This window comes from Leucopleurus acutus (genome assembly GCF_964270905.1).
Source record: "Leucopleurus acutus genome assembly, chromosome: 12".
Classification (NCBI taxonomy): domain Eukaryota; kingdom Metazoa; phylum Chordata; class Mammalia; order Artiodactyla; family Delphinidae; genus Leucopleurus; species Leucopleurus acutus.
In genome coordinates this window covers 40388226-40415445 of record NC_139154.1, presented here as the reverse complement: position 1 = coordinate 40415445, position 27220 = coordinate 40388226, and the positions used below count along the sequence as shown (strand labels likewise).

Here is a 27220-nt window from a genome sequence, read left to right as displayed (position 1 = left end):
TCTTTCTCCTCCACAGACTCCCAGCAGCACCTCAAAGGGTTAGCCCCAGACGTTTGTGTTTCACTTGAAATGCAGAAATGTTGTGCCTTTTTTAAAGGATACAGCACATATATATAGGCTTCCTTTCCCTAGCAGACGCCTTTCCAAATGTAGCACATTTTAAAGAAAGGTAAGATTAATCTGGCTAGGAGATAATTAATTAACTGCAAGCAGCTTTGATATGACTATATTAATTACTGAAGACAAAAAGTAACAAAGTCCTTAGGCTATTCAGCACTTCTAAGAAACCCCAGCACTGCTGGGCACTGGCTCATCACCCAGAAGGACAGGGCTGGCCCAGGGACAGACTGTGAGGTTAGCCAAATATATCTTTTTTACAAAAACTGATGCCCAGTGGGCATGAATGTCTGATGCACGAATAACATCCCAGGCTGTCTTTTTCTCTCTCCTTCCCCCAAAACTCAGAATTCTTGTGCCTTCCCTCATTTCCCATCACCGTGATTTCTGTCCAAAAAACTGGATTTTTGGAAAACATGTAAAATTAGTCAGTACCTCTCTACGTGAATTTATGTCAGTTTACTCCCTGCTTAGGGCATTCACATACTAGGTGTGACCTCGCCACGTAAAATGGTAACTAGCATTTTCCCAGTCCCTACAACACACCAGGAACCTTCCCGAGTGTTTCACACACATCACCTCCCTCCTCAACCGCCGTAAGGGGTAAGTGCTGACATTCCCATTTTATAGGTGGGACACTGAGGCTCAGAGAAGCTGTCTGCCCAAAGTTCCACACCTCATGAGTGCCAGAGACAGGAGTCAAGTTCAGGTAGGTCTGCCTGATTTCAATTACTGTAGAAAATCAAGGTCCTCTTTTAGTTGTTGGGGAAAGTTAAGAAAGGATTGGTAGAGGTGGCAGAACGTGGCCCAAACCAGCAGGTTTGGGGGGAAGAAAAATGTGTACATCCAACACGTTCTCTCCTTCCTGCTTGACGATCCCACCAAATGGTTCTGTTTCTCTGTGCTCCTATCATCCGTATCAGTGTGCAACTGTCTGTGATTTAGCACTTAAGCAGGTTTCTGACTGTGCTCAATGATTCAGCAGGATCCTGGCCAAACACATCGTGCTCACTCAAGTACTGCTAGCCTCTGCATAATTCCTCCCGTCATAGGACGAAGGGAGACCCTCTGCGGCATCCTTGGACTCCCCTCTAGCCTGGCTGTATTTCTTGGTGGGTTGACTACAGCCTTCAAAAATGAACAAGATGACTGCCTCCAATACTGAGAGGGAAAGGGTGAAGATTAAGTGGCATATCGGACTCTTTCATCATCCTGAGGCCTGACATCCAATCTTGGAACAGAACGAGGAAAATCAAACCAACAAGCAGACAGTACACAGGAGTGATAATAATGTCCTCAGTCCCTCTCCCAGAGCTCACAACCACAGGGATAAGGTCGCTCTCCCAAAACTAAACTCTAAAATCAGTGCCGGAAAGCTCAAAGCAGACACTCCAAGTGACGCTGCAGCCTAGGTCTGTGTCCTCTGTACTTGCAGAGAATCCTGAGAGCACCTGTCATGGCCCTGCTCACATTCTTCTGAAATGTTGTCACCCCAGTGCCACCCAGTAGGCTGAGAAGCCTCCATTTAGGGACAGAGTCCTAATATCAATCTTCAAATGATGTTACCCAATGATGCTTGACACGTTTTTATTGAACCAATTCCTCTCTCCCAAGCCAACAAGACTAAAAAGTAAATTAATTAAAAGAATCAATATGGATAATGAAAGGCAGTGGGTCAGCAATGGAAACCGAGGAGGAAAAGTGTCAAAGATCAAGATGGGTTGCCAAGACCCATTCCAGCACTTCCTAAAGGAGAAGAGTCTTAACCTGAAGACACAGCATCTCCAACACTGATGTGATACGTCTTGAGTGGAGGTTTAAGACCTCAGAGTTTCGGGTATCACTAGATACCCCCAAATCTCCCCTTGTTCTGATTCCAGGCTCCCTGAGGCACCTGCTAGCAATTTCCTTTCCCAGGCTCCTTGCCAACAGACAGCATATAAGCTATGCAGCCAACACAAGCGTCCACTCTGTCCACCAGTTCTATTTATTAGTGGAATTTAATAAGGCAAAAAGAAGGTTATTTACTCACCTTCCTGGGGGTTTCTATTCAAGTCAGCCTCCTAGAGTTTAATCAGCTCTGGGACATCTGAAAGTGAGTTTCTGAAGTTGCAAGTCTGAGAGAGAGCTGACCCCAATCCGTGATAAGGTTACCAGGTAAATGACACCTTGATGCACCCTCCTGGCAACCAGCTAGCTCCTCTGGAGACATCCTGACCTTGCAAACTTCTACAGCAGGGATCCTCGGCCTCAGCGCTATAGACATTTTGAGGCCAGATAATTATTTTTCCTGGGGGCCGTCCTATGCACTGTTGGGCAGCATCTCTGGCCTCTACTCTACCCACTAGATGACAGCAGCACACCTCCTCCCAACCCCCCATGGTGTGACAACCAAAATGTCTCTAGATATTGCCAAATGTCCCCTCGAGAACAAAATCATCCCCAGTGGTGAACCACTGCTAGGTTCACCAGCGGTTCCCCACCACTGCTAGAACCACTGCTAGGTTCTCACTCAACGGGCAGAGTGAAAAAACCTCAGACACCTATCTGGGATCTGGAAGTTCAGAAAGGTCAGAATGACAGATAGTACTAATACTTCAGCTGCTGAGAAGGGCTGGGGAAATTTCTCCCAAACACTTATTCTTTTAGAATTCAGTCCTGGCATGTCTGGTGTCAGACAAGCAAAACTTTGCAAATGAGGAAAGATAAAAGCAAGGTTAACCTTTTGTTGAAACTCAAAGCATGCTTCACACAACGTGAGTCAGGAGTAAAGGTTAGTGATTTTCTCTGAGAGTCTGTCTTAAGTTTGCTAATGTTTTTGGTGCCAGAAAAACACACAGGGCCCGTGCACTAATATAGTTTCAAAGATGTGTGGGGCACATCTACAGAGATGTGTAGGGCACATGCTCTACTTCCTGTGGGGCATGGTGCTCCGGCTGGCCACACCCACTTCTAACCAAATCTGTCAATCTTGCGGAAACTCATTGACATTCCAGGAAAAGATACAAATATAAATCAGTTTTGTAGTCTCGCCCCTATTCATCATCCACAGACCAATTTTCAATACAATCAAAGAGTAATGAGACAATACAAATAATAAGAAAAGGTGAAATTTGACCTCACCTCTACCTTGCTGCACTAGTGAGAAGTGTGGTCCAGGGTTTTGCTTAAATAAAATTAAAATATCGCCATCAGGCCACCATAATGGAATTTAATGTGCCAGTAAATTATGTTTATATTTAAATCCTATAATCCAAAGCAATCAGAATAATACCACACTGTCTAGGTGATTCAGAAAATAGATTACTAAGAATATCTCCAAACGACTTAGTTTTTCCAAACTATCAAATTTCAAGAAGTACCTTAAGTTAATATGAAAAATCCTTGAATTAACAAAGATGTTTTTTCCCTTTATTTTGCTCTGTCCCAAGAAGAAAACGATAACTTCCCAGGGTCTAACATATTCAGGAATTAAAAATAAATTGATAGGGGTTCTGGTCTTCGGAGAGCAAACCAGTAAGTGCTTTCTAAAGCAAGGCCTCGAAATGACATTTGAAAGGTTAATATAAATTATATGTCTCTTGGCCATCCAGAATGAGTGAATGCAATACTATCCCCAGAAATCCCAAGGGCTGGAAGCACAGGTAACTAAACACCACTGGCCTCTTCTCGGGTTCTATTCCTAGACAACCTCCCCTAGGGAACAGAGGCAGGGAGTAGCTGCTGCTGAGTCACCTCCAAAGACAACGCACAGAAAGAAAGCCCTGTGGAAGGGTGAGCACCTCAGAAGAAAAAGCAGAACCACACAGCCACCGACGTTTGCGTGGTCCTCCGGGACTGCCGCCATTCCACTGGTCCCGGGAAGGAATACCCTGGTTCCCTCCACCTTGCAGGAGTCCCCCTGCTTTGTGGCTGACCAAACACAGAGGCTCAGCCTGCAGCCAGGAAGCAGGCAAATCAGCTCACCCGGGGGCTTTAGACCCTGTGCTTGAGCTTGTCTGTCCCCCACGTTTTCAATGGCTGATGCATCAGACATCTCCACTAACACAGTGATAAAATAAGCAACTGAAAGCAAACAGTTCTGGGAGGTGCAGGGGAAAAAACCTATCATGCAATGACAGTAGCAGTAGCAGTCGGTTAAAGGAAACCTTCTGGAGGACACTAGTAATGTGTGTCACAAAATCCCACAGTTTCACATTTTGGAATGTATCCTGAGGAAAGAAATCAGACATGTGTCCAAAGATGTAGATATAAGGATGTTCACTGCATCATTAATTATTCATAAGAGTAAAAAGTCAAAGGCAACCTAAAAGTCCATCAGTAAGGGAATGGTTAAATAGATTAGGAGGTAGCCATGCAATGGAATACTCTGTGGCCATTAAAAACACTCACATGATAATAACAGTGTTTGCATGCCTGAACCCACTTAATCTCACAACACTAGTACAAGTAATATTTTTATTGGATTCATTTTACAGACAGAGAAACTGGTAAATAGAGAAGTTAACTAACTCTCCAGGGTCAACAGCTCTTCAGTGATAGTTTCATGGTTTGAACTCAAACAATAATGCTCTAAAGCTCTTCTCTTATCCACTGTGCTCCACTTGCCCATAGATTCATGAATAGATAGTCACAATATGCTAAGGAAAAGAAGAAAATAATTATAATACAACAGCGTCATGATTCTGATCTTTATAAACTATGTCTGACTTTATAAAATGAAAAAAAAAGGGGCTTCCCTGGTGGCGCAGTGGTTGAGAGTCTGCCTGCCAATGCAGGGGACACGGGTTCGAGCCCTGGTCTGAGAGGATCCCACATGCCGTGGAGCGACTAAGCCCGTGAGCCACAACTACTGAGCCTGCGCGTCTGGAGCCTGTGCTTCGCAACGAGAGAGGCCGCGACAGTGAGAGGCCCGCGCACCGCGATGAAGAGTGGCCCCCGCTTGCCACAACTGCACAGAAACAAAGACCCAACACAGCCATAAATAAATAAATAAATTTAAAATGAAAAAAAAAATCTATAAGAATATGCACCAAAATGTGAAATGTATTCTCTCTGGATGACGGAATTTGGGTGATTTTTTTCCTTCTACTCTATACCTCCAACATTGTGCAAATTTCTTTACAAGTATTACAAAACACTTAGGAAAAGAGTTGTTTCTACTTGAGAACATAAAAGGTCATGAGCAGCCTTGGTCAGTATTTGGGAAGGGAGGAGAGGGAGTGGGGTAGACGTTAAGTGAACTTCCAGATCTGAGTGAAAGAGAACCCTCTGCCGACGTGCTGTGGAGTCATTTGTAGGAATCATAAGCTTCTGCTGTTCATTCCCATCTGCTTTAAGGCAGGCCCTGTCCTGGGAACTATGGAGAACAAAACAGAACATGGCTCTTGCCCTCAGAGCTTACAGCAGCTTAGAAGAGCTTGGAGGACGGTAAACAGGTAAATCAACAACTGCAACCCAAGGCAGAATATGAACACTAGGGGAGGTACCAAAAAGGTGCTGCAGTTCAGAGGAAGTAAAGGGTCCTCCTCAGATAGGGAAGGAAGGACAACTACATAACCAGCTGTATCAGAGCTGAGCCCCGAGAGTCAGGTCAGATGTGAACAGGTAAAGGAGACAGGTAAGCGTAAGGCTGTTCTCCAAGCAGAGGAAAGAACACGTGCAAAGACATGGAGGCTAAAAAGCTTGTGGTAGGTACGGAGAGCGGAAAATGGGTGCGTTTGGCCAAGATACAGCCCTATGACATGGGCTATTTATTTACTTATTTATTTAGCTTTTTTTTTCTTGGCCATGCCATGTGGCTTGTGGGATCTTAGTTCTCCAACCAGGGATCAAACCCAGGCCCCCTGCAGTGGAAGCTCAGAGTCCTAACCACTGGGCCGCCAGGGAATTCCCTGGGCATATTTAAATAGATTCTTTCTTCTTACAATATGAAGAATTCTGCCTGTACCGTCCACACCTTTGTGAGCCAGGAGTTACCCAAGTGAGAGATGTCTCTGTGGAAGGGAAATGTATTGCATGTGGCCATACAGAGAATCTGTTGAAACAGAGGGACCACACCCCAGGTCTCCTGAACTATTCAGCCACAAGGAACCAGTCAGGAAAAAAAAAAAAAAAAACCCTCTTGGAGTTATCACTGTTCTAGAACATCTGAAAAATTAGAGGCTGCCACCAGGTAGAGCAGTGCACCAGGAACTGCAGTGATCTGAAATGGCTAGATCATCTTTAATGAGTTAATGAAGAAGAACATATACCTGTATTGCTAAGTCATAAATGGGTTTTAGTATTTTGATAACTGTATTTGCATACAATTGGATTCTTTTTTATCTTGTGACTTTTTTTTTTTGCATTTAAAAATGCTATTCTGAAAAGTGGTCCATAGGCTTCCCAGACCACCAAAGGGGTCTGTGGCACAAAGAGTTGACGATGCCTTAGCTGGAGATCCTGTCAAAATGTAAGTCACTTCACTTTGCTCCTGTGTTCAACCCAGCAGTGGCTTCCATGTTACTCAGAGTAAAATCTCCCCTCCCCCGCCTGACATCTGATTTCATTTTCTACTCCTCTCACTCCCTTTCATTCCCATACTGGTCCCTGTAACAGTCCTTAATCATGCCAAGCGAGGCACATTCCTGCCTCAGGGCCTTTGCACTGGCTGATCTCTGTGCCTAGAACGCTCTGTCTCCAGGTGATTGCATGGCTTTTTCCTCACTTCTCTCAGGTCTTTAGTCAAATGATAGCTTCTCAGTGATGCCTTCCTTGGTTACCCTATCTAAAATATCCCTCGATGAAACTCCAAGCCCCCTTCCTTACTTTATTTTTTCCCCTTAGCATTTGTTAATCCCTAAAATACACGTAGAGACATATGCTTTGTTTCTTTATTTTATTTATAGTTTGTTTCCCCACTTGGATGTGAGCTCCATGAAAGCAGAAACTTTTGCCTTATGCGTCACTGTATCCCCCAGTGCCTTGAACTTTACATGACACATATGAGGGTCTTAAAAATTACATGTTGAGTTGACTGATAATCAGTTAGTTGGTTTACATTTATCACATAGCTTGGCTACTGGCTGCTTCCATCCCATGTCGAATTTTAAAGTCTTTCTTGCCCACTGCACTACTGGGAGAAAAGAAAAATCATAGCAGATGTGAGTTTGAAATTGTGGCCACCACAGAGGAAAAGTAGCTTATTTATCAGCCACTGCAGAAGGGAGATACATTTTTTTCCTTAATAAAAAGAGTTTTACATCAAAGACAAGATAGTTCCAACACACACACACACACACACACACACACACACACACACACACACACACACAATAAGTTAGATCAAGCTATAGCATAACAAATACAAAAAAAGTAAATGGAAAAATTGGCATATGGCATAAAACCAATAAAAGCACACAAACCCAGACTGAAATAGAAGGGATGCTGGTTGATACGATCATCACACAGATTCCACCTGGCAAATGATAAAAAAGGAAATGGACAGCTTACAAAGGCATAAGTAAATGCAGGTTATAAATCACCACATGGCCACGGCTTGACTTAACTTGCTGTTGCTAAAATGTAGAATTACCCCTCTAAAGGCACTGCTGCTTACATATCAGAATAGCAAAACTGCATTGAATGCTGGTAAAATCAGAAGTTCACAGGGCCGTCTTCATAGGCATATAAAGCACCTCACGCCATCCTATACCCTGGGAGCAGGTAGTTTTAATAAGAACAACCTTTTTCTTGTAGGATCATCTGCTAAACAACCAAAGCCAAGACTGGATTCCTTGTAGTTATAAAATGTAAGTCAAGGGTAAATGAAGAAAGTACTATTTTATATCACATACGTCCTTATATAGATGTGCTGAAGGCATTCACATATCAAAAAATAACACAAAATAAAATCTCCCAACCCCAAATTCCTCTTTGCAACACAGCTGCTTGAAAACATTTTTTACACTCATCCTTCCTTCTTCTGCTACAATACCTACCCTAACGCCGCACGAAGTGTTTTTGCTAAAGGCATCTTCAGGTGACCAAACCCGGCTGTGCGTGACTCACTTGTCCAAGGCATCTGTCACTGCTGACCTCGCGGCCCCTGCCGTTCACTGACGCCGCTTGTCTGGCTACTTATTCTTGGTTTCCTATGAAACTCTGCTTCCTCTTCCCAAATCTTAAATCTGAGGTCACAAAATAAAATACCTGCAGGGGCTCAGCAGGAGCCCAAAATGAGAAAGGAGGTCACCTGGCCATTGTGACAAGCTGGAGAGCACCAGCCCTGCCAAAAAAGGACCGCTATCCCTTAGCTGTGAGCATCAGGTGGCCAGACTGCCCCACACTGTCAAGAATGCCCACAAATCTTATTTTTATGGGAACTTTCCCAACTTTTTCACTGTTATCAACTTTGTTGTTAATGTTTTAATACTGTAAAGCCAAATCAAACAGATCTGTAGCCTGGATACAATCTGCAGGTCTCAAGTCTGTGTCACCTCCCCACCCCGTGGGTACTTCCTCATCCCGCAGTTCTTCTCCCTGAAAATTTCACCCAACTCCAGAGGTCAGGTGTGGATCTCCAGCCCTCAGCTTCCTCCTACATTGTGGACTCATGGAACTGCCTACTGGATGTATCCATTCAACTGTCCTAATGGGACCTTGAAATAAACACGTCCACACTTTCCTTTCATCCTCTGCTCCCAAATATCTCTCAAGTCCCTTTCCTTCCCCTCTCTCTCTCCTGCCTCTGCTTTCATTCAGACGCTTGGTATTTTTCCATGGTTTACTCCACAGACTTCTGACCGTCCTCCCTGCCTTAGGCCTGTCCCCATTCCCTACTCTCAAATTCATTCTTCAATCCAAGCTAAAGTTACCTTCTAAAATGCACAACCTTAATGTGCTTGATGGCTCCCTTGGCCTTCAGGATAAACTCTAGATCCAGACGGCTTGAGTCTCAATCCCAGCTCCGCCACTCACTAACCATGTGACTTGGGCAAGTCATTTAAGTTCTCTGAGCCTCAATTTCCTCATTTGTGAAACATGGCTACAAAATATCACATAGCACATCGGGCAGTGACAAGACCTAAAAATGAGATAATACAAATAAAGCTCTCTGTGCTTGGTACGTAGTTAATGCTCAATTAAATGTTAGCTGTCAGTATTATTATCATTCCTCATCCATTATCCTCACCTGTCACAACCCAACTCAAACTCTAGAACTGTAAAGAATTACTTGAAATTCTCCACAAGTGCCCCTAACTTCTCACTTGTTTGCTCAGAATGCCCTTCAAGACTCATATTCTCTATCATATTCTTCAAAACCAAGCCCTGACCCCTGACCTCTCCCTACCCCAAAACCAGGTCCCCCCATCCCCCATCCGCCAGTATCTGCCTCCATCTGAGTATATAACTTGCTGAGCTGCAGTAGAACAATTTCCTCGAAGCCTCCACCATGACTCTGTGAGCTCTCCAAAGGCAGGGCCTATTTTTTCTTAATTTTTGCATCCTTGATGCCCAGCAAGAAACAATGGATGAATGAATGATCTTCTTTCATCCCCAGATCCACCCAGAGAGGCAGGCATTATTATAATCCATCATTTACGGATGAGGAAAGTGAGGTTCAGAATGGTTAAGTCCACATGGGAGACGGCAAGCCCTGGGCCCAAGTCCGGCTCCCCGAGCGAGGCCCGTGTGGGTGAGCTGGTCATACTCTGCTCCTGTTGGCTGTCTGTCCTCACACACCAGGCTCATGTACTTACAGCAAACTTCACTTTTATCCTATATCCCTAGATAAGCGTGGGAAGAATACACGTAACCTTTATCATCTCATGTTCTTTCTATGAAAAGCTACAAAACATCTTCAAAGGTCATTGTATAGAGCACAGGTGTTCAATACAAGGGTCACAATTTTTTTGTGCACTTTTCTCAACAAAGTATGTACAGTCAGTCTTCCTGACTGTAGATAGTATCTAAAGCTAAGGTTCACATTCATAGGCAAGAGCATAGACTCTGTACTTAGCCTGACCTGATTTGAATTCCAATTCTGCCACTTTCTAGTTCTATGACTTGGGTAAATTATTAAAATCTCTCATTGATGTTTCTTCATCTGTTGGTAGATACATAGATTAGATAGATAGATAAATAGATAGATAGATGGACAAGTAATATAAGATAAAATGATAATACCTACCTCGAGGTATTATGATGAGAAACAAATGAGTTATTATGTATATCACATTTCGAGCAGTACCCAATACTTTATTTATATAAGTACTACATAAATATTGCCAGAGCCCTGAGTGTTGTCTAAGAACTGAAATTCTAAATACACAGCAATTGCCCCATCTCTTTGATGCTATTTTCACACACACACGCACACACACACACCCAGGTAGACACACCTGCAGTCAGGATCACCTGCGGCAACAGTGGGAGGCCCGCAACGTTCACTGGCAGGGCCTTCGTCTCCTGTGTCCCTTTCAGTACTTCCCTCGTTCCCTTTCAGCAAACACTGTCCTGTGTTTGCCCTGTTCCCCTTTCAAAACCAGTAGAAAAGGCCATGAGATTAGTCTTCATGCTCTGGTGTGAAGTAAGGCCTTTGGACACTTCCCACGTCACCGGAGGCCCTTTGGATACAAACAACAACCAGGGGACTCACTAGCAAATCCAGTGTGCGTCAGTCAGAGGCTATCTGAAGCTCTCAGGACCAAAGAGAAGTCTGAAAAACCACACCTGGCAACAGACGGGAGCCAGGGCACTTCTGAAGGACATGGAAACAGAAATAACTAACTGAGAGAAGAAGATGTCTGGTTAGGCAGAGCAAGGAACACGCCAGTGGACTTTTCCGTCCTCCAGTCCCTCCACTGACAGAACGCCTGATAGGCTGGGCAACGTCACCTGCCCACCCAATGGCTGGACTGGGGCAGAAGGAACCTCGGGGAAATCCTTAACACTTACCATCCCACCAAGACAACTTTCAAACGGGGAGGAATAATTACCCAAAGGAAATTATGGGGCTGCAGGAAGTGGAAGCAGATGTGTGGCCAAAAATTCCATTCAACCTTCCCAGAGAGGTCTCTATTCTTGACCTTAAAATATAAAGATAAAGAATGTAGAAGTCTAAGGAACAGGTCAAACTAACTACCTGGGTGACAGAGGCCCCGCTCTAATGCACCCAAATCCCACTAGTAGACGAGTCAGTGACAGCACCTTGCCCCCCCTTCTCACTGACACCCCTTCCGCCTCCGCAGGCAGCCAGAGAGACTTTTTTAAACTACAAGTCAGAACGTGTCGTTTAGATAAAGCTTCAGTGGCTCCCCAGTGTGTTTGGGATAGAGTTCAAACTCCTCCACTGATGTCAAAGCAAGAACATCCCTGCCTGCCTCTCTGACGGTTGCGTCCCCCAATCTACTTCCAACCCCTCTGCCTCAGCCCCATCAGATTCTTTCCCATCCCCGAACTTACGGCTCACTCTCCTCATTGAAGCTGTTCCCTGTTCCCTTCTTTTCCGGTTAGTTCCAGTTCTGTCTTCAAGAAATCAGCTCCAATGTCACCTCTTCCAGGACACTCCCCTTTGACGTACTACACGTGTGCACACGTGCACACGCTCCCACGTACACATCTCATGCTACATAGGCACCACCCTCCATGCTTGCAGAACCGAACCATATTTGTAAGCAATATCACCAATACACAGTGGTATCAGCATCTGATATACAGCAGAGAAGTGGGAGAGATGTTTGGTGGAAGCATAACTAAATTAATGCTCTGCATGAGAGTAAAGACAAGGATTTTCCTGCTCAAAAGAGTGGAGAAGGCTGTTTGGAAGGGGTCTTCACATCATGCAGTCCTTCCTGGAGACTCCAGGACAACAGGATGAGAACGCCTGACCAAGCTATTGTTTCTGCCTAGTCTGCACACCTGACACATTATGGTCTTTCCAAAGGATTGTAGGAAAGTATTTATTGCTGCTAGGAGTCACAGATTTTGCCAAATCATAAATCCTCAGCACATTTACAACAAAACTCTGAAGCAGCCAAATGTCTGTTGCTGTAGTAAGTTGCCACAGTGACGATTTATTTCATGGGGCGCAAAAAGAAGTTTCCCTTAACATTTTAAATATGATGGCTCATATAGCACCTAATAAATATGATGGTTTCTAGAACACCTAATCCATTATTTGGAAGGGAGGAAAAATGTTTGTATGCTTCACCAACATCCAGCTCCTGAAAACCATCCTGAGAGGATTTTTTTAATGCTTTGCCCAGAACTAGCCACTATGACTAATTCCATACTTTATCAATATGAAAAAATTATAAAATAATGAGATCCCCAGTGATGCAAGTCAGAAAGTTTTCAATTTGACGTGTTAAAATAAATTTTCACACCTCTCCTTTCTCCAATCTACGTCCTATGTGTGCTCACCTCTCTCTGAGTTTCCAAGTTCTCCATACAATGAAGAATGAGGTGGGATAGAACAGGGAGGAAGAAAAGGAGAGCCCCCAAGCCCTCCAGTGAGCGCAGCAGTAACATGTGACAGTAGGACAGAGCCCCAGGGACAGCTTTCAGCACAGCCTCTGGAGGGGTGCAGACTTTCCTTCTGAGATGTTGAAAGGAAGTCCCCATTCCATAGTAAATAAAAATGCATGCTTGAGAAAAACAAATGACACGATAGTTCTTTTTTTTTAAGGAGCCACCTAGTTCTTTCATTTGAAATCACAGATAAGCAATATATGGAATTGCTAAAGTTCAAATTCAGATAATATTAGAGGAAAAGAGACTAAAACACATAACACAACCAAAAATTAACTTGGCTGGACATTTATTCTATAGCAGTAGTTCTCAAAGTGTGGTCAGGAAACTCTGAGGTTCCTAAGATCCTTTAAAGTATTCATGAGGTCAAAACTATTTTCATAATAAACTAAGATGTTATCTTCCCGTTTCCCTCTCATTCTCTCACAAGTGTCCTATGGAGTTTTCCAGAGGATGTATGAGGTTTGAAAACGTAACAGACTTAATAGAGAAGCAACTCTAAGAATTCCATTGTGTTCTATTAAACCGGACAGTAAATAAATTTGTAAAAGTGTAAAACAATGTCACTCATAATTTTGTTGTTTAAAAAAGCTAGTTACTGGGCTTCCCTGTTGGCGCAATGGTTGAGAGTCCGCCTGCCGATGCAGGGGACGTGGGTTCGTGCCCCGGTCCGGGAAGATCCCACATGCCGCGGAGTGGCTGCGCCCGTGAGCCATGGCCGCTGAGCCTGCGCGTCCGGAGCCTGTGCTCCGCAACGGGAGAGGCCGCAGCAGTGAGAGGCCCGCGTACCGCAAAAAAAAAAAAAAAAAAAAAAAAAAAGCTGGTTACTTTTCATTAAAACATGCCATTTATGTTAACATGTTATGAGATGATTACTGTTATTTTTAATGAATTAATAATTAAATACTTTGAAATGCATCTATTTTCATTTCTAATATAAATATTGACAGATATAACCCACATTAACAAAAGCTCTTGGGGGGTTCTCAATAATTTTTAAGCATGTAAAGTCCTGAGAGAAAAACACTTGAAAACGTTATTTCATAGCACTGGAATCTCAATTTCTCCTTCTTCCAAATTTTTTATTGTGGTAAAATACCTAAAATTTACATCTCAACCATTTTCAAGTGTACAGTTCAGTGGTATTAAATGCATTCATGATGCTGTGCCACCATTCACCTTGCAAAACTGAAACTCTCTACCCGATACGGTACTTTTTTGTGGATTTGTCTATTCTGCCCAATCAGCTAAGCAGCCCACACTAACGGGCACCCTTCCTCCTCGAGGCTTGCGTCTGAGAAGATGGGTGTGTGCGGCAGGACCCTGTTCCCAGGAGAGAGAGCTCCATCCCCTCCCGTCTACACCACACAGTCTTGCACGTCCACTACTCAAAGCCATCTACCGCCCCACTCCTTAGGACTTAATTCTGTATTCGTGGGGCACTCTGAAACCTAACCCTGATGCCTAATAACGCTTAAGTGGGAATTATTTCCGAAGTGCTGACACTAACTTACAAATGAAGGATTGTAAAACAGGGCTTGCTGGCGTGCAACTGCTGATATGGGCGATAGGAGCAACTGGTAATAAAGCAAAGCCAGGGGAGTTTAGGGCCACATTATATAACTGTACATCCTACCGGGTACTCTCTGCTTCAAAGTGCTAAATAGAAGACACAAGATGAGAAGGCAAAGTGTGCTGCACCTTCCACATTTTAAGTCTGGAGCAGCTGGGAAAAGAGAACTCGGTGCTCATCGCCAAAAAGAGGCACCATTCTGACATTTGATTTCTATTTAGATCCAGAAGCCTGTGGAAACTGCTTAAAGGTGAAGCTCTCAGGCCCCATATGAACTTTCATATGATTCCTATTTTTGCCTATTTGGAGATCCTACACTGTAGGATTTGTGATTTAAGGAGATGATAATGTATGGGGATATTGATATCGTTTTGCACCTCAGCATAGATGATAGATAGATAGATAGATAAACATTGTCACATAATGACACTTTTTATTTACACATTTAGCACAGAGGAGACAAGCTTCACCAAGAAGGCTCAAACTTGAAAAAGCCTAGGGGCTAAATCTTGGCCAGGCAACAGCTCATGACCAAGAGGTGGAGGCCGGGCAGAGGTCTTATGTCAGTGGCCTCAGGACGGTACCACGCTTAGAAAACTGGGATCTTAAAAACCTACAAGAAAACACTACCCAGAAGGTACGATTTACTGACCTCAATGACAAAAGTGCTGAAATACTTTTGCCAGGCGTATCCAAATCTGCAAACCACGATCTTTAACCACAGAGATCTCCCATCTCTTTAGCCAAATAAACTCTTTACCTTAAGTAAATCACAGGAGATGATTTTAGGTTCACTTTGGCAGGCCACTCAGGGCCTAGGAAAAGCCAAACCAGTTCATAGAAGAATGTAAGTAAATCAATGTAAACGTGTTCAAGCCCAAAATGCTAGTCTGCTGATATCCTTTTATCTCAACACACTAATTATTTGTCAGGATATAAGTCACCATTACTGAAAGAAGTCTTCAAAAGGCCTCTGAACCAATGTTTGGAGTAATTTTCAATTATATGGTCCTTTTTATGCTCTCCTTACAACTATAAATTGGTCACTGGGAACTCACCCACCGCTTCCTCAAGACTCCATCAGCCTATCTGTGATGTTCCTTATTGATCTTTAGGCCAACATATTCCACTAAACATGGGTTCTCAGATGACGGACCATATGTTGCTCTCTTGCATCTTTTTACAAGATACCAGTGAGTAAACAGGAAGAGTCTCATGTGACGAGGAAGACCTGGTAAAGGAGGATTCCACTGAAACACAGAAAATTGGCCTCTAGCCATGCCTCAGGCTCCCCATTGGGCCTCGCCCCCATACATCTTGGAGAGGCTTGGCATCTCCTCACCACCACCACGCTGATCACTGATTTCTCTCCATTTAAGCCAATTCGAAAGCAGCTTACCGGTGATCACCAAGGACCAAATGCTTAGAATCTCGCCACAAATGTTCCCACATACCCACTCCTAGTTCTCCTAATTCAATTTATATAAACAATCCAAATTAACACATACAAATGACATTATGGAAGAAGAATACTCATAGAAAGATTACCTAGTTTTTTAATCATAACATTTCCAGGCTGTGGGAAAAAAAAACAGGGAAGGACAAGTGATACGCTTAAACTTACCCAGCGATTGGAGACAGAGTCAGACAAATGTCTAACCTTCTAGAAGTGCTAGTACGTACCACGTAACCCCACATACAGAGATGGGTATGTGTTGGTTTATTGAGGAGCTGGACTCAGTTCCCTAACATCAGCCGCGGTCGCCTTCCACATAGACGGACATAAATGCAAACCCTGCCCTGCACTCACCCTGTCTCTGTTTTGTTTCACAATCAACCTGTACCTGTACCACTTCCTCACCACCCATTCGTTCTCACTCAGTCCAAGCTGGCTTGAGGTTCCACATCCCCAGCATGCCTCTAACTAGGCTCCCAACTGCCATGCTGGAACCTCTCTGATCTTTTCTTCTTTAATATCGTTTTCACAGCCTTCACAGGTGATCTTCTAGAAACATAAGCTGACACTCCCCTGCCACTATTCCATTATCTCTTTCTCAGAGCCCTCAGGATAAACTCTAAGATCCTGAACTTGGCTCAAAGCACACAGCATGATCTGGCCCTTGCCCTCCTCTCCAACCTTCTCCCAGTGCCCCGGCCAGTTCTCCTGGAGCTCCTCCAACCATCAATGCTCATTCCTGCCTTAGAATCCTCACACCGTGCAGCCCAGAAATCTTTTTCTCTGCCTTTTCACATGATAAACTCTTCTCCATCCCTCAGAAGGAGAAGTCTCTTCCTCAGAAAGGTCTTCCCAGCTCCCCCATCTAAACTAGCACCCTCCCACCCTTGCTACTCTCCCAGATGAAGTTCTTTAGAACATTTGCCTCTGCTCAAATGTTTGCATTTATTTGTTTAACGTCTGTCTCCTACGCAGCCCCAGCCTTGTACATAATATGGGATAAGTACTCAAATACTTGTTGAATAAATGCTTGTGCATAATTGTATATGTAAAGAGGATATATACAAGACCACAGAAGTTAATCATTAAGTCAACATTGGTGAGCATCTGCTGGGTGCTCAGTTGAGCTCAGCTGATCTGCTCAGGACCCCAGCAGGATGCTTCATTCGTTGGGAACTTCGGCAAGCACACCGTAGCCAGCTGCTGTCAACATTAACATCTGTAACGTTACCGCCTAAAAGGGGGTCTTGGGCCTTTATCATCCAACGCTTGTGCAGTTAAAGACAATTTTATAAGGTATCTACTCCAAGCAAACCATGGTGCAACAGGGAACTCTGCTCAATATTATGTAGCAACCTAAATGGGAAAAGAATTTGAAAAAGAATAGATACATGTATATGTATAACTGAATCACTTTGCTGTACACCTGAAACTAACAACATTGTTAATCAGCTATACTCCAGTATAAAATAAAAAGTTTTATATATATATATATATTTTAAAAGCTGCTTGCTTTCTCTGCCTCTTACACAATTCTGACCAATAGAAAGTAAGCAGAAATATGCTGGAAAAGCTTCTGAAAAAAAAAAAAAAAGCCACCATGATGCAAGGCCCCTCAGGACTCCGGAAACAGCAAGACCCCGTTGCCCACAAAGAAAAACACTACAACCTAATCTAGGAACTACTTATAGCTTAGCAAGAAGAGTTTACTTTTATAAGGGGTAGGTGTGTGTGTTGCAAAGTTGCAAAGGGTGATCTAAAGAAATGATAAAGGAAAACAAGGATGGGAGTTCTTCTAAATCAGCTTCTACATTTGGCTGCACATTCTAAACGTCATTGATGTGCTCATCGCAATTGGGATTTCTCTCCAAGTTTCACCTACCATGTCACTGAATGCAAAATAAAATAACTACAGTAAAAAGTACTTTCTCCTCCTCCCCTGCTCCAACTAAGCACCCTGACTAGCCAAGAGCAATGACCAAAAGCCAGCTTCAGGATGAAATTCAAACTCCACCACCTCCAAGCACCCCCCACATCCACTGCCCTCCTTTGTGAGACACAAAGATGGTGGACTTGGCCCACAGTCTTTATGATCTGTCTCCTTTCTTCCCAACTAGCTGGGCAGAATTCCATTGGAAAGAGGATAACTTTGGCAAAAGAAAAAAGAACATTTTTCTTGCATCGTTTTCAAGTTTCTTTCCAAGGGGAGAGAGGGGGCCAAAAAGTCGCTTGGTAACAGCAAGCCACCTCTCCCTGTCACCATTCAACAAGCCCAGTCTGAGTCCTATTAAGTGCAGGGCACAGCGTCAGGGCTATAGGGACAAACAAAAAGGACAGAATCTCACAGTGGCTCCACAGCCAGATTGCCAGGGATAGAATCCTGGCTTTACAACATCCTCATTATGTGACTTTGCACACGATACTCATTTGTCTCTTTTTTCTCATCTACAATAGGTTAATTCACGGAGGCAGAGGTCAGAGTTATGTAGCCATAAGCCAAGGAATGCCTGGAGCTACCAAAAGCTAGAATAGGCAACGAACAGATTGCCCACAGAACCTCTGGAGGGAGGGTACCCCTGTGGGTAACCTTGATTTGGGACTTCCAGCCTCCAGAACTGTGAGAGAACATTTTTCTGTTGTTTTAAGCCAATAAAATTAAATTAAAATGGGATAATAAAAGAGCCTACCTCCTAGGGTTGTCATCAGGATGAAGTGAATTAATACGTGGAGAGCTTTCAGCATAGTGCCTAGTACGGGGTAACAACAATGTCAGATGTCTACATCCTTGCAGCTAAAGAGACTGAGGCTCAGAGAAGCCAAGTGACTTATGTTGAGTCAAGGAGCCATAAGCAGGTAGAAATCAGGCTAGAGCCCAGGTCCCCAGTCCTAGTAGGTTTTTCACACAAGTGGCACCCAGGCAGATCTACCTTCCTGACACCTGATCAGCAGAGACAATAAACACGCCCACCTGCCCCTCTGCCTCACCCCATCCTGGATAGCTGTCCTCACCTGCCAGTGAGACCTCAGGCTCAGCCCCACCCTGCGGTCTCCCATCAGGCTCCGAATGCCCTGCAGGGGCTCCATCTACTGCTGGCTCCCCCTGAAACACTGTGACCAAGAAGGGAAACCTCACTTCCCAATGGGGGTGTCCTGAGGATTAAATGAGATAATGCCTGGAAAAGTGCCAAGCAGCATAGCTGGCATATGGTATCCAGACAATAAATATCATCTATAAAAAAAGAAAAAAAAAAAAAAAGAAAGAAGGCTTCCCTGGCCATCCAGTGGTTAAGACTCCACGCTTCCACTGCAGGGGACCTGGGTCCAATCCCCGGTCTGGGGAACTGGGGAACTAAGATCCCTCATGCCTCTCATGGAGAGGCCAGAAAAAAAAAAAAGAAGTGGAGGAAAACCCTTGTGATGCCTGCGGTCTCTCAGAGCTGACGCACATCCCAGCCCCAAATGCCAGACACAGGGCAGATGGAGATCTCTGGTAGCACAGAGGGAGGCAGGGTCTGTGAAGGATTACAGCGAAGGGCAAAACCCACTGAAGACAGAGGAGGTGGCTGAAGTGCCCACTCTTCCCCTACTTTAAAAAAATAATAATAATAAGGAAGAAGAAAAACCTTAACTAGTGCTTTGCTGGCAAACTCAAGTGTCAGAGCATTGGCTTTTTAATATTTTAATATTTCTGAACAGAACAAAGGTTGCTTCCAACCTCCCAATTTGCTCTCGCACACTTTAACCAGCAAAACCTTAGCTTTGCTGTATTCATTAATGGCTTTTTGGTTCAGGCTGATTTTCCAGGTAATGATGGCTCAGACACAAGCCTGAGTCCACACAGGTCCTGCAAGTCTCCTTAAAATATTCACAACATGCTCTGGCTTCAGGATTCTTGAGTACTTCAGTATCATCTCCTCCCTACCCTAATACTGACAATTCCTAGTTCTGAAATGGCTAATTTAAGATTAGAACAGGAGAAGGAACGAATCTGGTGAGGAAAAACGGAATAGACTGGGAGGCAGAAACTTCACCATGCTCTGGGTATGACCAAGGACTGGCCCAGCCACTGTGGGCTGGCTGTAGATATACTCTGAGTGAATCAGTGCCTTCAAGCAGTTTACAACAGAGGTAGAATGAGGCCTGCCCAGTACCCCAAGTTCAACCACAGAATCAATGCCACCCTCTCTCAGCCTGAGACATGTGGGGAGGGAGGCACCAGGGCATCTGACTTTAGCAAGCGGGCAGGTGCTCAGGAAAATGCTTGCTGCCTGTTTACCTGGGCAGGTATTTGCGAGTAGTCTAGAAAGGGGAGCAACTAGGGGTAACTTACACAGTTCTAAGCCAGCGCTTATGCAAATCACTTAAGCAAATACATGAAAAGGGAGGGGAAGGTTTCCCATCCGGTTTTTCTCACCTGCTCCTCTCTCGGAGGGTGACATGAAAGACAAAAATCAAGAGCCTACTCTCCAGGAGGGCGAGGAGAAACACCCCACCACCGCGCCCCAGCATCAGACTAGGGCCCCAGGGCCATTTCCGCGGGTGGAGGTAGGTCTTGGCTGCCGTCCACCCCAGTCGTGGGCTGCCTCAGTTAGACTACCGGCTCAGTGTCCCCCGCCGAGACGCTGGAGACACCAAGGGCACAAACGACAAGAGGCAGAGCCGGGGAGGCGGCGCGGGTGGCGGTTCGGAGTGATCCCTGCAATGCGAAAGGCGCCCAGCCCGCCTCGCCGCGGCCCCTGCCGGCAGGTCTGCTTCTCTCGCCAGCCCATCCACCTGCAGAAGTCGGGCAGCCACCCAGAGAGGCGCGGGAAAGGAAAGTTCCCGACCCCGAGGCTCCCACTCCCATCGCTACCACTGATCCGAACGCAGTCTGCGGGAGACTCAACACGGGCCCTGCAAGCCACAAGCCGCTCGCACCCGGAGCGCGCCGGCAGTCCCTGGGCGCAGCGCGGCACCAGAGCAAGGGCCCTGGCTGCGCTCTTCCCAGCAACTGTCGCGGGGCGCCTCGCACCGCTGCAGGGCAAAGGGGAGGGGAGAATGACAGGGAAGAAGGCGGAGCAGGCGGCCTGGGAAGCACTTACGTTCGTCAGGAAAGCGCCTCCTCTCGAGGAAGAGAAGGAACGGCTTCCCGGCTAAGGAAACGCCCCAGGGATGCCCCTCCGCGAAGTGCCGCCTTTCCCCGGCTCCTCGATTCTCCCGCCTCCATCCGTCCTCCACCCCGCGCTCAAGAGCGGATTCTAGACACCCTCCCTGCGGCTTTCCGAGGCACCCAGACACTGCCTCGGCTGCCGACAGCCCGCGCAACAGGCGGATCCTTAGGACTCCAGCAACGACGGGTCTGGGAACTGGAGGATGGACAGCGCCGGAGACAGGCGCCCAGCAGGATGCGAAGTCCCCCTGCGGGTGTAGATCTGCGGGTTCGTGCACCCGTGACCTAGGCCACGGCGGGGCTGGGCAAAAAAAGGCGGGGAAAGTTGCGGGGTCGCACGGAGAAGTCTCCCGAGCGCAGGGAGAGGAGGGGACACAAGCAGGTACCTGCAGGAGTCCCGACGTCTCTGGCTGGCTCCGCTCTGCGACGCCGCCCGCCGGCGCTGCAGGGATCAGGCGTCTCCGCGCGGCCCTGCGCCCGCCGCGGCTGCGGCGAGGAGAGCCGGGCGCCCCGCGTCGGTCAGTCTGTCTGTCCCGCCCGGCAGGCGCGCGGCGCCCGGGAGCCGCCGGAGGGGCGGGGCGGGGCCGGCCGCTGGGCCGCCGCCCCATTGGTCCCAGCTCCGCACGCCGCCTCGCCTCGGGCTCCCAGTCGGCGCTCCCCCAGCCGAGGGCGCGGCGCTGTGCCGCGGGCGGTTGCTGGCTGCCGGGATCGGGCCGCGCGACAGGCGAACTGTTGGATGGACTGAGAGGCGGCCCCGCGCGGCGCGCGCCCCCGCCCAGACCCAAGTGCAGAGTCACCCGTGGAGCTGCGCGCCCAGGCCGGGGGGATGCCGGAGCGCGCCCTGCGCCTCCCACCTGCGAGCCCTCCGCAGCTGGGAGTACCTTGAACCTGTGGGAGACAGATGACCTCCTCTGCGGCCCCGGCGGCTCCGGCAACCGCCTCTCCTCCTAAGCAAAGCCCTGCGAATTTGCCGGGATTTTCTTAGTAAGTATCGCGGCCCCCAACTTGTTTTAAAACAAAGTGCGAAGGAGGAAACAGACTCAGGTCCTGCCTGTTTACCACCAGCTCGGCTGCCTGAAGACTCAAGCACAGTGCAGAACAAGATTGTTTCACACGCTCCATTCCTCGACTTACCAGATCAGAAGAGGTGGCGGACGTATGCACTGAGCAAGGAGGACGAGTCCGGTCCCCTTCCCGAAGGTCAGAGGAAGATGCCTTCTGCCGAGGTTGAGGAACGAACCAGGACTTCAGCAAGGCCGGCGTGTGGTCCAAAGGTATCGCCCGCCCCTCTGCAGTGAGCGAGAAGGCTCAGTGAACCGCCCGGAGGAGAAATGGGACGCTCGCTCGGGGACCCACCCCCGCGCTCCCCCGCCCGCCCCCAAACTGCAGATTTTTAAGTTGTGCAGACTTGCAATAATTCCTCAGAGCCAGCTGCGCCAAGCTGTAGGTGCCCAGTGTTCCTTGGGTTCCCGCCCCACATCAGGCAGTCTGCCAGCTGCCCCCAACCCAGCACCCTCTGATCACTGGCCTCAGACCAGCACCTAGCAAGACCACACACAGTTAGGTTCCAGTCCCTGAGCCAGGCCCACGGGGGGAGGGGATGGGGGCAAAGAGATGCATGGAGAAGGTGAAAGACACTTTCTCTGACCTCATCGAAGCACCCGATGGTGTCTTTGGGTTTTTCTCAACATTTCTGTTCGATCAAAGCCCACAGTGGGCGTCAGAGGTAAGGGAGCAATATCTGGTAGGCTTCTAGAAGGTCAAACCTGCACCGTACAGGGAGGTTTGGCTAGAGGAGAGGGTAGCAGCAGGCAGGAATGGCAGAGGAGGAGAGAAAACCCGCCTTCCTTCAGCCTCCAACATTTTCATTTGGCTCATGGAAGGTGAGGTGGGGGAGGCTCAGGTGACTGGAGAACAGGTGTTTGGGGGCCCTCTGACCCTGATCCCATGGTTCTTTAGCTCCCCCAAGCCTGCACCCTCTTCTGTGGAAGAGGGGCCAGAGCATTTGTCTACACTGCTGTTAGCAAGCAGCTGGAAAGGTAAATTTTCATGTACCATTCATCCCCTTTAGCATCAAATCTAAGATTATTCTAAAAATATGTTTACATTGTGTCAGCACCTGAGAAGAATGCTTCCAGGTCTCTTCCAGCAGTTAGCTGTTAAATCATTTTTAAGTCGCCAAGCTTATCCCAAAAGTCCGGCGTTGTTTACTTGAGAATGAACTATGTTCCGAATCTCTAAGCACTGCAGAAGGCATCTGCAGTGCAGAAGAGTCTGGAGTGAGGTCCTTCTCACAGGGTCTGGATGGCACATGTGAACTGGAGGAAAGGCGCACAAGGGGGATCGGAAAGGGCCCCCACTTGGCATCTGTGAAAGCTGAGCACAGAAAGGTCAGGCCTCCACTCCGGGCATATTTGGGAGATGGGGTAGAAAGGGCACAGATTTGAGAGTCAGACAAACTGGGTTCTCATCCTGCTGTACCCTGTGGGGAGCCCTGCAAGCAAGTCACTTAGCTTTTCAGCCCTGGTTTCTTCATCTACAAGAAAAGTTTCTCCCTCAAAGGGTGATCATGTGAAGCCAATGAAATAAGAAACAGAAAAGCATTGCGTGGACCATAAAAAGCGTGTCTGTTCCCTAAAAGTTTACTAAGGTTGAGCCAGGCCAAGTGGTGAATGCACTCCTATACACACACACACACACACACACACACACACACACACACAGCGCCACACTCTCACCGCCTGTGTCTAGAGCCCCTTCCTCTGGCCTCAGTCTCCATCACCACGGTGCATGCACAGATCTGTCTGACTGACATGCTCTGATCTCCCTCCTTCCACACATCCACCTCCCACCCCATCAAAATGTCTTTTTGCCACATGATACAACACCCCGTCTTCTTTTCACTAACCCTGCCCACAGGGAAGCGTCTGGGCAAGCCATGCACTGGGCTGTAAGGGGTTAATCACCAGCTGAGGACAGTGCTCACTCCCCACGGTTTCAGAGAAGATTCCCAGAGTCAGTGGAGGGTCTCAAGCAGATGTGGGCTTTGTGCAGCCTGTCTTCCAGGGCTCCATATTCTCCTTGCTCTGGACACATCTCATTTTCAGGGTCTCCCTCTCTCACCCACTTACCCACAGGTCCCTGTACTCCCTTCCCTCTCCCCACCCAAAGCAGTCCTTGACCTTTCATTCTCACTCAAGTCCAAATGACAGAAAACAGCTGGGCGTCACCCCTGGAGGCAAGGGAAGTACTAATTTGCTTTTGAAATGGGGGACAGGTCTCCACGTGGATATGAAGAGGCTCTCATCTCTGGTGGGAAGTTGGAGAGTGAAGGGGTGTCAGTAATGATGGTCAACATTTATCCTTCCCTCTCCCCACCCAAAACAGTCCTTGACCTTTCATTCTCACTCAAGTCCAAATGACAGAAAACAGCTGGGCGTCACCCCTGGAGGCAAGGGAAGTACTAATTTGCTTTTGAAATGGGGGACAGGTCTCCACGTGGATATGAAGAGGCTCTCATCTCTGGTGGGAAGTTGGAGAGTGAAGGGGTGTCAGTAATGATGGTCAACATTTATTCAGTTGCTGCCTTTTATTCGCTAGTCTTTACCCAGCCAATATGAGTACATTAAACACTTGCAATTCCCCCAGCCCGCCAGGCTTTTCCATGTTTCCCCGCCTTCTGCTTAGAACACCCTCCGCCAAACCCTTCTTTATTCAACAGACTCCCGTTGTATTGGGATGCCATTCAACCGATAATTACTACCCTCTGGAAAGACCCCCTTCCTGTCCTGAGTTAAGTGTCTCCTCTCCCTTTGCAACTGCCATAGCAACTGCCATATTGAATTGAATTGTTTATGTGCAACCGGGCAATGAGCGCTCTGAAGTCGGAATTTCCGGGCCCTTCTGCAGGGTCTGCACGTTTATGCAGTGAATGGCTGAAGGCTCGGTTACCGGGCCGATCAGCCCCTGCTCCTGTGGGGACCGTTCTCCTTTACTTCCCTGTTACCTTCTATCAGGTAAAAAGAAACATAAACTATCACATTGATCTCTTTGCTTGGATACCAGGCAGCTCAAGACCAAATCTAGAATTCTTTCCTTCCAGATTATGGCTACAATGATCACTCTTCATTCACAAAATCATTTGTATGCTTACTTTAAATGCCCTGTTATATTATTTTTATTTTGAAAGTGCCTTAAATATTTATCATCTTCAAGTTCAAAGACTTGAATTCTAATCCACCTCTGCCTCTGAACATCTCAGTGATATCTCCTCTCCAGTTCTGTTTGGGTTTGGACTAGATGATCTCCAAAGTCCTTGCCACTTCTAAAATTTTTACAGTTCTACAGATAAAAGGACACCGTTTACACATTATTAAAGAAAAAAAAAAAAAAAGCCCTGTGACAGAATATGGCTTAAGTCTCCAGGCACAAAGGAACACTCTCCTAGGTACTTGGAGGTATCCTCTGAGGACTCCCAAGGTGAGTTCCATGGAACACCTGTGCCATGGTCAAAGGCTCTGGGCACACACATACTGCATTCCACTTGTCAATACATTTTTGCACAGTAAAGGCTCTGTCTGAGAAGTCAGGTCATAAAAATACTCCAAGGGATGGACTTCCAAATCGCTCATAATCTGGCCCAAACTTATCATTTTAGCCAGTGTCAAGCTCTTCACAATTTTCTTTCTGTCTTACGCATTCCTACACTTCCACCACACACTCTCCACTCACATTGCAACCTGACACATCAGCTCCTTCTCTCCCCTGTGCTCACTGTGTGCTCTCTGAGCCTTGGCCCTACCTACACTCTATTGCTATAATGCCCCCTTCTCTCCCTGGCAAATGCCAACTCAACCTCCAATATCATTATCACCCATTCTGTGACACTTTCCCTTAACCCACAAATCATGTTTAGTTGCTTCTTCCACTGGGTTCATTATACTTTGTACAGTTATACTCCTGTAGTAGTGTTTCCTGCTTGGAATTAGTCTCTTCTATTAAACTGTGAACTCCTTGAAGGCTGATATTATGTGGTATTATTCAGCTCAGTACCTTCAGAGCCTGGCCCATTACAGATGTTCTGTGACTGCTTTAAGAATAAAAAGGTGGGGCTTCTCTGGTGGCGCAGTGGTTGAGAGTCCACCTGCCGATCCAGGGGACGCGGGTTCGTGCCCCGGTCCGGGAAGATCCCACATGCCGCAGAGTGGCTGGGCCCGTGAGCCATGGCCGCTGATCCTGCGCATCAGGAGCCTGTGCTCCACAACGGGAGAGGCCCGCGTACCGCAAAAAATAAAAATAAAAAAAATAAAAAGGTGGGTAATTGGATGGATGGATGGATGACAGGGCTTCACACTTCAGGGAAGGTGCAGGAAAGCAAATTCAGAGGCACCAAAGGTCGGATATGTCAACCTGGTGGCTTTTCCTCTGGGGGAATTCTGCACCTGTTTGAATAATCCTTCATTTGTATGATGGAACTTAGGGTCTAGTCTTTATTTACAGCTAGAAGAGTAGAGAGTTTCTCCATGACAGAGATTGCTAGGAACGACCCCATGATCTTTTCTCTTCTACTTCCTCAGTAATAGTACCTCCAATGGTTACCTAGGTAGTAGGGTGAACTACTCTTCCTGGTTTTCCTGGGATTGTCTCAGTTTTAAAACTGAAAGTCCAGTGTCCTAAGAACCTCCTCTGTCCAGGCGAACCAGGACAGTTGGTCATCCTACAAGATACATTGCTGCCCAGGATAAAGTCTACATGTCCAAGCTTCCCATGTCACTAGGGGAGAGCATACGACTGGGGTTTTTCCAATGGGATGTCAGTGGAAGTGACCCGTTCAGTTGCTGGAACAGGAGAACTTTTCTATTAAAATTTCTTTTGAAAAAAAAATCATAGCTTCTTATCACAATAATTTGGAGGCAGTTCTGCCCTATCAAGATATGGTTGAGAGAAGGAACCAAAAGATCTTTCTGGAGGAGCGAGATGGGAAGGAAGTGCCCTGCTCTGCTGGCAGTAAGTAGCAGGTCACTCTTGCATGCATCCACTCTTCCTCTTTAAATGCAGTTTCAGTGACCTATGCGTGTGGGTCAGCTGGACTGACTGAGTCATCTTTCTTTCCTTTATCTTTCCTTCCCTTGGCTGCAGAAGGCTACTTATACTCTTCAGTAATAGCATATTATCATCATTAGCACACACAAGGCCTTCTGTTCTGAATGTTTCTTTTGACTTTATTCCCCATTCCACACTGTCACCCCGCTCTCCATAGGCTGCCGTTCTAATGAGCTTGTTGACCGTCTTCATTTCCATGTGCCCTTGCAAATGTGTTTGGTTGTTGAGCCATACATGTGCAAATAGTCATTTGTCCTTTATCTCAATCTTCTCATGTGTTTCATTCACACGGCGGGATGGTTTTTAC

General features: G+C 46.6%; 1 protein-coding gene across 1 annotated transcript in view; it reads right to left on the bottom strand.

Moving 5' to 3' along the window:
- Positions 1–21329, bottom strand: part of KCNS3 (potassium voltage-gated channel modifier subfamily S member 3) — a 33871-nt gene extending 12542 nt beyond the window's left edge. The window contains exon 1 of the mRNA XM_082851614.1: positions 21198–21329. The gene's annotated coding sequence lies outside the window, so the exon portion shown is untranslated. The remainder of the gene's footprint in view (positions 1–21197) is intronic.
- Positions 21330–27220: the final 5891 nt, after the last annotated feature.